Source organism: Zophobas morio, unplaced genomic scaffold, assembly GCF_036711695.1.
Source record: "Zophobas morio isolate AGI-343-1 ecotype UQ-CSIRO unplaced genomic scaffold, CSIRO_AGI_Zmor_V1 ptg000011l, whole genome shotgun sequence".
In the NCBI taxonomy this organism is placed as follows: Eukaryota; Metazoa; Arthropoda; class Insecta; order Coleoptera; family Tenebrionidae; genus Zophobas; species Zophobas morio.
Genome location: NW_026972116.1, coordinates 3,360,593 through 3,373,087, shown reverse-complemented (window position 1 = coordinate 3,373,087; position 12,495 = coordinate 3,360,593).

Sequence of the window (12,495 nt, the reverse complement as noted above, 5' to 3'; positions counted from 1 at the left end):
AATGTAAACTTTACTGTCGCAGAACAGAAATATTCTCATACGAAGAACAATGTAAATTGTATTTACTTCCTTACTGTAAGCTAAAAAATATTATAATATTAGGTATATCAGACAAAGGCTACTTTCATGTTTTCTCGACATTTCATGAACCCTACAATATGAAAAAATAGGTCACCCCTTTCCGTCTGTCTGTTTTCTGTGTCGACTTTTATTAGACAAATAATCTCAGAAAGTACCAACCGATTGTTTTCAAATTTTATATGTAAGTTAAGAATATCGTGTAAATGATAAAACGTCATCTCAAAAGTTTGTATATTAATATTATTTAAATGTTACCATTCAAAATGTTTCTAATTGTACTTTTAATAATAGTATATTATATGCCTAGGTAGTGAAGACAATCATTCTAAACCGGGCGTATATTATATACATACGAGACGCAAAGCGTCGATGGTTATTAAGTGTGGAGTCTATTATTCTCTTCACTAGCATGCCGTGTATATCTACTATACAGCGTGTTACAGAAAAAAGTACATTAATTTTAAATGGTAATAGAACTAATCCAAAGCAATTAAATTTGTAAATAACATTTTGTCGTAAACCCTTTCGTAACTGAGTTAAAATTAGTCAAAGATTTAATACAAATTCACCTACCCGCCCATGGCTAACACGGCAGTTTCTTACTGCCCATTCACAATGGACATAAGGCATAAGAACGAGCGCATAACATAATTTAAGTTTTTGGTTTGTGTCTGGCTTATGCTTATCTACGTTCACAGTGGACAGAGTGAACTCTGTAAGAATTGTTAAACTGCGCAAACGCAGAACGGAATAACTCCTGGCTAAACATAGAAACGGCTAACCTCAAACTGAGTCAATCAAAATATCTAACCTACAATTTCAACGATATTCGAACTTGACAACTCGCAGTACAGAACAGACTCGCAGTGTGAAGCTTTGATTATAATTTATATAATTTAATCAAAGGTGTGAAGTGCCAAGTGCCAACTGTCATAGGGAATTCAATAGCAGCATTCAAAAGTCCCTAGATTTTAACATAATTTTGACATAATTCGTGCACAAAGTTGAACTTGTTTCAACTTTGTGTACGCACACAAGGATTACATAAAACGTTCATAAGCATAAGAATTACGTTCGTCCATTGTGAACAGGGGTACACGTTTTCCATCGTTTCAACTTTATGTATTTATGTAAGCTTTATGTACTTGTTATGCCTTATGTCCATTGTGAATGGGCAGTTACGGAGAGGGATAAGACATGAACACAACACGGAACAAAAAATGTAAACATTTGAATGCAAGGCTGTCATAGATAATGGAGACCTACCTTGAAATCGCCAAAAACTTCATAATTGACCCTTTTCCTGTAAGATCGTAAAACTTCCATAGTGACTTTTCGTGCGCACGCATCTTCAAAACCACGTTGGAAATTGTATCCGGCACTCCGGCAGCAGAGCAAAGGCCTGTGACAACAAACCGCTTTGACAGAATGCAACCGGCTACACATGCGTAATCTGTCGCTCATTGGTTAATTTAAACTTGGCGCTCCAAAAATCTGACTTCGCCTGCGCGATGTTGTCTCACTCTGTGTCATTGGAATTTATATAATGTCTACTCACTTTGCTTACAGGAAAAGGGTCAATAAATGTTCAAAGTGGCCACCATTATTGTCTAGACAACACTGAAGACGGCGACGAAATGAGTCTTTGACTCTTTGTAACATAATTTCATTGTTTCGAATTGTTTCAGCAGCACGTATCACTCGTTCCCGCAAAATTTCAAGAATATCAAAATTCTTTATGCTTGCATTGTATTTCCCTGGGCTTCTCCATACACTAGCACCATGTCCGTGCATAATTTCACACAACAAAAAGTGAAAACACCGCAAAGGAAAGTCGAAAAGGAACTAACTGTTTTGAAGCTGATAAAACGTTATCGCTAGGCAACCGCCAAAAAATTGGGTAAAAACAAACACTTTCCACCTGATGCATCGAAAGTGAAATTCACGGTCAACAATTGAACAAATGGATGGCCGGCTCGTTAAATAATGGGGGGGGGGGGTAAAACTGTGACAAAAAAATTCGTTTTTGAAAAAATACCAAATAGAAAAATGTTTTCTATTGACGAGTTCTGTTCGTGGTTAAATTTAATGTACTTTTTCTGTAACACGTTGTATTTTCCACTAGTAGCCAACTACCAAACACAGTTTCAACAATCTATATTAATAAAAATGAATCGCCGAAATGTATGTACGCTCATAACTTCATAACGACTGCACCGAATTGGACGATTCTTTTTTTTACGTGTTCCTCATTGTCAGGACAAGATTTATATGTAAGAAAATTTATAAAAAATAAGACGGTTAAAACATAAAAAAAATTTAAAAATTTTGCATGGGAATCGCCACTTCGAATGAATTTGAATAGTTGGCGTTCCTGACGGACCTGTCGCCTAACTGACGTGTCATACAAAACTATTTCTTCCGTGCGATTGTGAACAGTATTATTGCATTTCAAGTCGTTGTTTGTTTTTTCGTAACAAAAAACGTCGTTTACTTTAAGAAAAGTGTTCGTTAAAGTGAATTTAGTTACGCATTGCGAAAGTTTCTTATTAATTTTGAACTGCCATTCTATTTACCTATGTTCACTTTGTTGGTTTCGACAAAACCTCAACCTTTACCGTTATTCGAGGATTTAGTTTGAAGTTTTCAATATTTTAAAATTCCCAAGACAAAATTTACAGATTTGATTGACTGTGAAAATAATTCTGTGTCGTTTTATAAAGTCCATTACAACGCCGAGAGGAAGACAAGCTGACATAGGTCCACGAAGTCAATCAAATGTGCGACGAACTACCTCAGGTGCAAATCGCAATGATTTATTTCATGGGTAATTCGGATACGGAAGTTGATCAGCGTTGTGCTCATAATCAACATAATCAAACATTGAAGCGAGACATTGAGTGGTATGAATAAAACTGAGTAGATACTCATATTCGAAGTACAAAGTACCTACTTCATTATTACTCTTATATACCTGAGCATCTACCCGATGTACTGTGCATCTACTTGCAAACATTGTATCTCCCCGCACACAAATTGAACATTTACGCGTTTTGTGAGCATTTAATCTAAAAATGAGCATCGGCGTGGCAAATGACTATTTGTCCTTATAAATGATAAATTAAATGTAATATTTTTTTTTTCCTTAAGAATATAGAGTTAACAAAGTTAGTTGAGTTACAAAAGTCTCTTTTGCTCCACGTTGGCCACCAACGAGCGATTTTCATGATTTTTGTGAAACTTTGCTGGTTTTGAATCTGAATTTTCTGTCCTCGATAGTTGATGCTCAGCAAGAACCACGGGAAGGTCTGGAGCAGATCTCGCTAGGAAAGGAGAGGGCTAGGAATTGTTAATGAGGGATAGAACGTTATACAGTACAATACAACGGAAATACAATACAGGTACCTACAATATAGCCACAATACAGAATACACTACAGATACAGATACAATTCAGATACAATACAAATGCAAAGTTAGTACCCAATACACCACCGGAAGAAATTGCACCAAAAATTGAGAATGTTGCAAAATGAAAACCCAAGCAAGCACACCGATGGAACTCGGGACGAAATCTATTGGTCGCAGCGCTCACACGCCCAAGGGAGAACGCAGCCGCATAAATCCAAGGTCGTCTTACCTCATTCTCAAAGAACGATGCAACCCAGCGTCTAAGGGCCAAAAGAACCCCCCCAGGCCAAAGCGTCTGACGACATGGAGAATTCAAACCCGGAACCAAAGAATGCACTGTTGCAAAATTAAAACCCAAGCAAATGCACCGTGAAAACAAAGCATTAGCACCACTGGAGCTAAATTGGCAAGACCCAAGTTAAGTTAGTAACACATAAAATATACAGTACAAAATGCTTCAATTACAAAAGTTACAATATACAAATTTCTTCACGTTTGCCAACAAAGAGCGATGACTGTGCTCGCTCGTTGCTGTTGCCCAGCAAGAACCAAACAATACGAGGAGGTCTGGAGTGCGTCTTGCCATTAAAAGAGAGGACTAGGGTTTGATAGCATGGGTGAAGGACACCGTATTTTGTAAATTTGGACGCCGTAGTTTAAGAATGATGCATACGGTATTTTGTGAATTATGAACGCTGCACTTTGTATATTCCAAAGCCGTACTTTATCAGTCCTGAATGCATGTTATTAACAACATATTTCAAAAAAAATCGGGCATTTTTGGAAAAATATTCACTTTCCTTCGTGTTCTAAGCACGTAACACAAAACATTTTCGCTAATATTTATTAACAATAAATTAGAAATTCGCGAACACGTGCTACTTTTAAGCCAAAACGGAGCTCCAGTGTTGCTGCTACCAGACCGGAATCAAAACTAAACACAGAGGATGGAAAAATTGACCTTTTATCAGGTAGCTCACGTGACAGTGACGTCATCGTACGTCACGATGAGATTGCAAAAATTATTTTTCATATTTTAGATCAGAAATTGTACATTTTCGGGGTTAATTTAACAATGTTTAAACAAACTAATTTGTTTTTGCTAAGCTCGTGTTCTTAGGAAGATGGATTTCGGTTTAATTGTCATATATTGATAGTTATCATATTTGAACATTATGAATTCTATTAATTATGTTTAAATTTTATTTAATTATATCGCGAAAATGTATAGCTTTGACCCACCAACTTCAATCGTTTCGAAAATTTATCCCAAATGTAAACATTGTCGACCAAACGAATCACGGAATCCGATAAATTAAGACTGAAGTCGTACTTACCCTGTTTTCGGTCTTTCCGTGTTCACAGCACTAACACAACAAATTTTCCTTAATATGTATTAATAATAAAATTGAAATTCGCTAAAACGCTCCACTTTTACGCCAAAATGACGCGACGATCTTGCCGCCATCAAACAGAAATTAATACTGAACACAAAGGACCGTAAAACGTGACCTTTATACAGGTAGCTCACGTGACATTGACGTCATCGTACGTCACCATGAGACTGCAAAAATTATTTTTCATATTTTGGCCGGGAAAATGCACATTTTCGGGGATAATTTAACAATATTTAAACAAATTGATTTGTTTTTAATAGTTTCGGGCTTTTAGGACAACGAGTTTCGGTTTAATTATCATATATATTTATGCTTATCATATTTAAATATTATAAGTGATATTAATTATGTTTAAAATTTATTTATTTATATCGTGAAAATGTATAGCTTTGATCAACCGATTTCAATCGTTTCGAAAATGTCCCCAAAATTTAAACAAAGTCGAGTGAACGAATCACGGAATCCGATAAATTAAAACTGAAGTCGTACTTACCCTGTTTTCCGCCTTTTTCGGAAAAATATCCATTTTCGTTCGTGTTCACAGCACTAACACAACATATTTTCCGTAATATGTATTAATAATAAACTAGAAGTTCACTAAAACGTTCCAATTTTACGCCAAAATGAAGCGACGATCTTGCCGCCATCAAACAGAAATTAAAACTGAACACAAAGGACCGAAACACGTGACCTTTATACAAGTAGCTCAGGTGACATTGACGTCATCGTACGTCACGATGAGATTGCAAAATTTATTTTTCATATTTTGGCCGGGAAAATGCACATTTTCGGGGATAATTTAACATTGTTTAAACCAATTGATTTGTTTTTAATAATTTCGGGCTTGTAGGACAACGGGTTTCGGTTTAATTATCATACATTGATGCTTATCATATTTAAACATTATAAATGATATTAATTATGTTTAAAATTTATTTATTTATGTCGTGAAAATTTATAGCTTTGATCAACCGATTTCAATCGTTTCGAAAATTTTCCCAAAATTTAAATATTGTCGAGTGAACGAATCACGGAATCCGATAAATTAAAACTGAACTCGAACTTACCCTGTTTTCGGTCCTTTTCGAAAAAATATCCATTTTCGTTCGTGTTCACAGTACTAATGCAACACATTTTCACTAATATTTAAATATATAAATTAGAAATTCGTGAAAAGAGCCCTACTTTTAAGCCAAAACGGACTCTGATGTTGCTGCCACCAAAGCGAAATCAAAACTAAACGCAGAGGACCGAAAAATGTGACCTTTTATCAGGTGGCTCACGTGACAGTGGCGTCATCGTACGTCAAGATGAGATTGCAAAAATTTACGAAAATATACTGATGATATTTTGCACATTTTAGATAGGATTTATTCGGCAAAATCTTGAGATGACGTCATCAAGTTTTTGGGCTTGATAAACAGATATATTTTAATTAAAAACGTACCATGTCAAACAGCAACTTCAAAACGTCTGCAATAAATCTAAAAATTTAGTGTTGCAGTTCTTGATTCAATCAATAAAATAAACTGACTCAGTGATTAATTTTTTTTGAGACATCCCCTATAAGCAAAACTAAAAAATATGAATAGAATGATAAATCACAAGTATAGTCTCATCCTATTTTGGATATTTTACAAAGGATTCATTTGGCAAAATTTTGGGCTGACGTCATCAATTTTTTGTAGGAAGTAAGTATTATTTTGAATAAAAATTTATTATGCTTATCAGATGTTTAAAACATCTGCAAGATTTCAAAGCATTCGGTTTGCAGATTCAAAATTAAGTTGTAGGTGAAATGAAGTTCATGGGGTCAGCTAGTTTTTAAATAAAAATCATATCACTGATATCATCTAACCCAACTTTTGAAACTATACTTATAAGAGAGAGAAATGTCATTCTTCAGTGAATAAGCAAATGCGCACTTAAAATTTTGAAATGAACTGAGATGTAACGATCATTTCTCTAGAAAGAAACAATCAAGAAACTAAGAAAAGTAGAGTTGTAAGGGACGTTTCATGTGGCAGTTGTTAAAGTCACAGCGAAATTTGTTAATAAATTGACTTAAATTAGTTTATAATAATTTCAGTTTATGTTTTTTGGTGTTTATTATATCAAATATTAGATCTACAAATTATCGGCAATTAAAATTAAAATTGTTAAAACTTTTATCTGGCGTAACTTTAGACACAGCGTTAAACATATATATATATAATTTCAGAGAAGACATACGAATTCAATTCCAATGATGACTTTATTACAAATTAAGTATATTGCTCGCCCGACACTGTATAGAAGCTAATTATACAGAATAAAAAGTGACCATAGAATGTTGAGTGATATTAATAGTATGAAAGAAAGCTGGGAAAGTGGGCGCATTTTAAACAAATATAGATATGAACGATATGAACCAATAAAAAATATTGATTTTGCGTTGCAGAAAATTGTAGGCAAACAAAAGATTTGCGTCAAATTTGCTAATTTATTCTCCAACGTAGGTGCGTTTCGTCATTTATTCGATATGATTAAAACAGTAAATCAAAATGAGTCATTTTTTTTCTGAAACCTTTTACTATAGGAGAGACGATGTCACCAGTGGCACCAGTTCTTGTCAAAATATCGACAACTTTGATGGGAGGATTAGAAACTCTCCAACTAGTATTTTAACAAAATTAATTTACCTGATTAGCTCAGTAATAAATCTTTTGTCTATTATTACCTAGTCTCTATGCAAAATTAGTTGAGTAGAAAATTTGATGCATCTTATTTAGACAGACTGTTCAAGGTTTAGTGAAATACAAATTATTATTATTATGAGAATTTCAAAATAGGTTTGGAGAAAATAAATCATCAATAAGCCTTAAGAAGTTGTAAATTTTACTCATAATGTTTTAAATGATAAACTAGGAGTAGTGGCACTTTTTACGACTTAAACCTTGCTTTTGATACAGTCAATTATGAATTGCTTCTGGAAAGATTAGAAGGTATTGCAATTCGAAGTGTAGCGAACAGATAAATAGGATAGATCTTATTTGCAGAATCGGACGTCAGTGGTTTAAACTGATGATGAAACTCACTTCAGCGGGTGTTCCTCAAGCATCTTGGATAGAACAGGCCTTGTTTATTATTCTTATCAATAATGTCTCTTATGTGGATGTAAAAATGGATAGACTGCGTCTTATTATACGGATGTCAAATAACCATATTTCTAGCTTAATTGAAAGTGGTAATATCGAGTATCGCGTTCCGTATTTATTGCAAAAAAACCGGTTTAAAGTCCAATTATAAGAAAACTTGTTACACGAAATTGGTTGTCAAAAATAATATTCGCCACAATTCTATTTTTACGCTTAGGTAATTGCCCTATGGCATCCATTGACGAAACAAAATTTTTAGGGTTAGTAATAGATATGAACTAACATAACACGGGCATATTCAAAAATTGTGTGAAATAATTAGCAAATAATATTACTCATTTAAGAAACTAATATCTAGTATCTCTTAACTCCTTAGTGAGTGTTTACGTTGTTATAGGCCTATTACCACTATCATATGCGATTTTCTTTTGAAAATCGGCAGAGTCAGCTGATTAATTGTTTAGGCCATAAAAGCTCTTGATTAAAATCATATTTAATATGCAGTCAAGGAAAGCTTTCTGGCGGAGACATATGTATGTATTTATGTTATATAAAATCCCAAGAATTTCCGATCCGTATATTAAGTAGTTAATAATTTAATTAATGCTTGATATGCTAATACTATTATTCAACAACAAAGAGTATGTGGTGTGCTATCTTATAACCTAACAACAATAATAATAATAATCTCCGACTTCTCTTTCCTAGACTCCATGTTGCAATAAAAAATCCGAGTTATATTCATAATGAAAGTGTGATTTATGACTATAATATTATTTATATATTCCGGATGTATGGAAAATGGCGGATTAACTTTTCAGTGTGTTATGTACGAGAGTTTCGGGAGACTCAAAAAAATAATAGGAGTACAAAAATTATTTGTGATGTAGATTATAAAAATAAATTTGGCAACAGTTCACGTAGCTAATGCAGGAATACCTTCGGCTTAATTTCTGATTTGTTAGTAACGATTGTGACTGGAATCCATCGTTTTTATACTTCCCGAGCGTAAGCTAAGGAAAAATAGTAATCGAGTCCATTGGACGAATTGCCACTTTTATGTTTTTTCATGTCCCCAACAGTACAACAAAAGTAGTCTCCCGTTTCCGTCTGCCTGCCTGCCTGACTGCCTGGATAGGATCTACTCGGCAGAATTTTGAGATGACATCATCAATTTTTTTGAGGAATAAACAGATACATTTTCATTAAAAATTTACCATGTCTACAATAACTTCAAAACGTCTGTAAGATTTCAAAGCACTGTGTATTGCAGTTCCTGATATAAGCAATAAAATATCTTGACTAATTCATTCATTGTTTTGAGTCACCCTGTGACTCATCATATTTTACACATTTTTTTTAGATATAATTTATTGGGCAAAGTTTTTGGAGGCGATAAATAAATATATTTTGATTATAAATTTACCATGCTTATGATAACTTTAAAACATTTGCAAGATTTCAAAACATACAGTTTTGCAGTTTTATATAATTTTGAAAATCTGGACGTTCCGGGTAAAAACTCAACGCGTGTAGGACTATGTTAATTTATACAATTTAAATTACTTCGAAAATTCCTACCAAAATTTATGTTAGAAATTTTGCAAGAAAAAAAAATTCTATATTTTGATGGTAAAGTGCACAAGAAAATAAACAGACGTTCAAATGGTAAGCAAATAGTCATGTTGTAAATGTCTGCGAAATTTCTTAGGCACTTTATCATCAAAATATAGAATGTTTTTCTTGCAAAATTTCTAACATTAATTTTGGTAGTAATTTTCCTGGTAATTTTTAGAGTAATTCTGTAATATGTAAAACGGTTCTTGAATATCAAAGACCTAAAAAAATTGTATGGGCATCAAAATGCAAGGGCAGTTCGGATGGTGCATAAATTAAAGTTTTCAACTGTTGTGCCGAGTAGAAAAGTTCAAGCATCAATAAATCGCAAAGATGTAGGAATTTATAGAGAAGCACCACACCCTGGTGTCAAATTAATTCGGATTTCAAAAAAATAACCACTATGAGACAACACTCCAAAATGTCATAGTGGAAATGAAAGAGTAGTTGGAAAGTAACAAAAAAACGGTAGCAGTATTTCATGATCTTTCGAACCATTAGACAGAGAAAAATTGTCTAAGGTTACTTCGACAGAACTTCCCTCGTCCTTGAAGTACAATCTAACAAATTCCGCTTCTTTGAAAAAGTATAGAAAATTTGTCTTTTCTAATAACCTTTATATAGTAAAAACTAGTGATATAAATGACACCTCGAACACCCTGCGTCGCGAGTATGCAAATACCAAGGAGGTACCATGCGCAGATATACAGAGAGAATGAAATGTATTCAAAGTAAATATCCAACGGAAAAAAGTGTATTATTATCAGTGTACATGCTTAACTTCGATTGTTTATGTTTATAAATCGAAAGAATGTCACGTAGAAATTTATTTAATTTGAATGAGTTGTCTCCTCAGAGCAGAAAACTAAAATTATTAATTAAGCCACAGTGGAACAAAATGTTTTGAATACAACTAATATTATTCTTATTTGATCATAATTAAATAAAACTGTGGGTATTCTCACATTTTCTCGAAAATAAGGTTCTTAATTTAATTAATAAAAATTGGTCGAAGGCTATAAGTATAATCCAACATATCCAGCTCTTTAAAAATTATATAAAATTTGATTTTATGATCTTCGTTTTGTGATAACCGCTGTAAAGTAAATATCCGAGGCATAAATAACACCCTTTGTCCTCCAGCACTAGGTAATAGCAATCTGAAGCTAAAGTGTTTATTTATGTTTAGACATCGAAAGAATCTCACGTAGAAATTAGTTTCATGTGAATGAGTTTGTCTTCACAAAAAAGGACTAAAAGTATTAATCAAACCACAATCGAACAAAATGTTCGGAATATTATAATTCTTATTTTATCATTATTATATAAAGACGTGCGTATTCTGCACACTTTCCAGAAAATGGGGTGACTCGTCCTTAATTTGACCCATAAAAACTTCGTGATCACGTAAACATGTCCAATTCTAGTCACAGCACAAAAGAAAAGTAGTCACAGCGTTATACCAATGCAAGAAAAAAAAAGCAAAGGGTCAAGTTCGTCATCGAACCCACAATCGCAGTACCGCAAGGACGCCGTTATCTCCTATACATCCGCTGCGCTACGGAGATATACAAACCCTATTGGGAATAAAACGTTATTATACCTTGCAAATGTTTTGCGAAAATTTGAAAATTTAGCGAAAAAACTGAAAGCAGATTCGTACACTACAAGTATATGTGTATATTTTTGTCTAACATTCAAATCATTTTAATATACCATTCATTGAAATAACGTCATCAAATTGTTGGTGGGAATGATTACCCAAATTTTGGTTACCACTTAATCATCTACATGATATTTCTAATATACATACAAAATTTGACGACAATCGGTCTAACAGTTTCGGAGGTTATGTGTCTAATAAAAATGGATACAACCAGACAGACAGACAGACGGAAAGAAAAGACTGCTTTTTTCGTATACTCTAGGGGTCATGAAACGTCAAGAAAACATAAAAGTGGCTATTCGTCTGATGGACTCGAACAATACTTCCTTCGCTTACGCTGTACATCTACTTGTGTACATTGCTACTTACTTCAGGTTAAGACTTAGAGGTAATATTAGATACACTGAATCTTAAATTAAATTATTATCATTAGATTGGTTAAATCACCACAAACTTACACTTAATTTTGTAAAAACAAAATATATGGTCATAAGCAATAAAAACATATTATATAAATAACCAGTGCAATTCATGTAAAAAGAAAAAAACAATACAACATTTTGAGAGTCTGAGAAGAACTTTAGCATGGTTGGACATAAGTAGTGCTATAATAGTATATTAAAGAACGAGTTTCATAAGGCAAATATTGAGGCACGAATCCAAGTTTATAGAACGAGCGGCGAAGCCGCGAGTTATATAAAGGATGAGTGCCTCAATGGCCTTATGAACGAGTTATTTATACTATTTTTTCTACCGCACAGGTTTTTTCCCAAAATTTAATTAAAATTTGCATATTTTTTAATCTGGGAACTTTTGTCGTGGTTGGTGATGGGTTGGTCTGACACTAACCACGAAATATTTGAGGTTCGAATTTTCACAACAACAATTGTAATTCGAATCAGTTCGAGTTTTCGTAATTTAAAATTGGTTAAAATGTCTTGCGAAGAAGTTACGCGTCCGGAAACGTGGGAAATTTTAAGTTTAGATTTGCCACTGACATTCACCTGACATTTCTCGTCATTGCTACCAATCTTACCGATCTAAATTACACCAGATCTATTAAAGAACGCCTTTCCGCTATTAACGAACTGCTGTGACGTCATTTGCGTGCGTTAATAGCTCTATTAGAAAACCAAAAAACGTGGGCGGTAGAAAAAACTATTTATAAACACTTAACGTTAATTTTC